The sequence below is a fragment of the Zalophus californianus genome, chromosome 1, assembly GCF_009762305.2.
Source record: "Zalophus californianus isolate mZalCal1 chromosome 1, mZalCal1.pri.v2, whole genome shotgun sequence".
NCBI lineage: Eukaryota > Metazoa > Chordata > Mammalia > Carnivora > Otariidae > Zalophus > Zalophus californianus.
Genome location: NC_045595.1, coordinates 122,872,960 through 122,875,457, shown reverse-complemented (window position 1 = coordinate 122,875,457; position 2,498 = coordinate 122,872,960). Strand labels below are relative to the sequence as shown.

General features: G+C 36.5%; 1 non-coding gene across 1 annotated transcript; it reads left to right on the top strand.

The window, feature by feature from the left end:
- Positions 1 to 741: 741 nt before the first annotated feature.
- Positions 742 to 848, top strand: LOC113919012. The gene has a single exon (XR_003518758.2). It is a non-coding gene; the product is annotated as a U6 spliceosomal RNA (small nuclear RNA).
- The last annotated feature ends 1,650 nt before the right edge of the window (positions 849 to 2,498 follow it).

The window sequence follows — 2,498 nt, the reverse complement described above, 5'->3', positions numbered from 1 at the left end:
TACAAATGAACAAGTGCTAATAGGAAACAGGAAAAAACACTTTGGTTTTCTAGTGTGCTGGATTTATGTATGTTCTTTTAAAAATTATTATTATTCCTTGATGCAATATTAATTGCACACTAGTCATAGGGAACATGGGTTATAAATACATTGCTGGTATATACCTGAAGTTATTGTACTGACTAGAAACACCTGGGGCTAGTCTGAGACAGTCCCACTGTTACTATTCCTGCTTATTTGGACTGCCTAAAAAGTGTGCCCTTCTGTTTAATGTCTATGACTTTAGTGCCTGATTAAACCCTTCACTTAAATATTCCTATGAGAAAATGACACCAAGATGAGTCTCCTTAAAGTAATATTTCCTGTGTGTGCTCCATGAGGATATCTGTGTGAAAGTGTGTTGGTTAGGGTGGAGGAAGCAGGGAGGACAATGTATTTAAAATAAATGCAGTAAAATAAGTAACAAGGAATGAGACAGATTTGTATGTCCTATATGCAACAATTCCCAAGATTTATTACTAAGTTAATTTTCTTTAAAAAGTAGAAACATGTTGGGGTGCGTGGGGGACTCCATCAGTTAGGCATCAGACTCTTGGTTTTTACTCTAGTCATAATCTCAGGGTTGTGAGATTGAGCTCCCATCATGGTCCAGCTGAAGATTCTCTCTGTCCCTCTGCCCTTCCCCCACCCCCTCTCTCTCTCAAATAAATAAATAAATCTTAAAAAAAAATAAGATATGTCATGCTCACTTCAGCAGCACATATGCTAAAATTGGAACGATACAGAGAAGATTAGCATGGGCCCTGAGCAAGAATGACCCACAAATTCGTGAAGCGTTCCATATTTTTACTTTTAAATGAACATCTGACTATAAAAATACAGTAGAAATGTGTGCATTATACCATCGTTTGATAAAAACAAAATAAAACAAAAAAAATCAGAGGAGAATATATATTTATACTTGTATATTTATACCTATATCTGTATATAGAGATTTTCTTAAAGCATGTCTTTGCATAAATACATATGCCATATATCTATAATATAGATGTGTATATTCTATACACACACGTGCACACATGCTGTTAAGCAAAGATTTATCTGGAAAGACAGACAACACACTCATGGTAATAGCTGCCTCTAGGGAAGAGAACTGAGAGACCAAGGTGTGAGGGAGGTTCACCTTTCACCATATAAACTTTCATACTGTTTAAATACTTATCTTGGGCATCTATTAGCTATTCAAACAAACGATTAAGTCTTTGTTAATGAAGATAGAAAGCCATTTGCTGACAAACCAAAATAACCGCCTATGAAGCAAATTATGTTAAATATGTTTCATGGATGGATTTTTTAAAAATACATGAAGGATAAAAAGTAAAACAAATACAACTAGCATTATTAAGTGCTGCCTAAATTGTGTGCTGAGCATTGTGTGTGGCACAATGGCACAGATATGTCAGAGAAATGTAAGAGGTCACTATCTGTATTAGTTTGCTAGGGCCTCCATAAAAAAATACCACCAGCCAGGTGGCTCAAGCAATAGAAATTTATTTTCCCTGCAGTTCTGGAAGTCTGGAAGACCAAGGTGTTGGCAGGTTTGGTTTCCTCTGAGGCCTCTCTCTTAGTCTTGCAGAGAGCCGCCTTTTAGTTGTGTCCTCACATGGTCTTTTTTCCATATTGTTCATCCCTGGTGTCTCTTTGTGTGTCTTAATCTCCTCTTCTTATAAGGACACAGATTGGATGAGAGCCCAGCCTAACAGCCTCATTTTAACTGTAACACCTCTTTTAAAGGCCTTCCCTCCAAATACAGTCCCATTTTAAAGGTTTAAACATATGCATTTTGAGGGACACAATTTAGCCCACAATACTTGCCTTGAGAAGTTTTCACTTGAGTCGGTGAGCTTAGCCAGATATGCTTGAAGAAAAGAAAAGAAACAATGTTAAAGGCAGAACACAATTAAATGTCAAAATTAATACAGAAGCAAATGGGTGAGATTTTCTAGAGATTGCCAAGAACAATCTCCTATCTAAAAAAAAAAAAAAAAGAGAGAGAGAGAGAGAAAAGAAAATCAGGAATCTATGAAGAAGAAAACAAGTTAATCCTTGCCACAGGTTACTGTGCCAGGCAGTGAGTCTGTCTGCACTGTTTGGGAAAACTATTAGTTCACTAAATTATAATGTGATACGCATATTTCCACACCATACCAAGGCAACTCATGAATTCAATCAGTCTAGTGGAAAAATATTATCCCTAATGCTATTTGAAGTTGTCTAGGCAAGAGAAAATTAGATTGTTGGAAAATTTTGTTACCAGTTAGTTTATGACAAGAACGGGTGAATGGGATTCATACATGTAAAAATACAAGAATTCCTCCATCCAAGAGAAGGCATTATAAATCATCCTTCTTAATCACTTCAGGCAGCAAATATTGAAGTGAGGGCCTCTATGAGAAGCCCAGGCCTTTTTAGGGCTTGTCATAGGTCAGAAAAGAAAA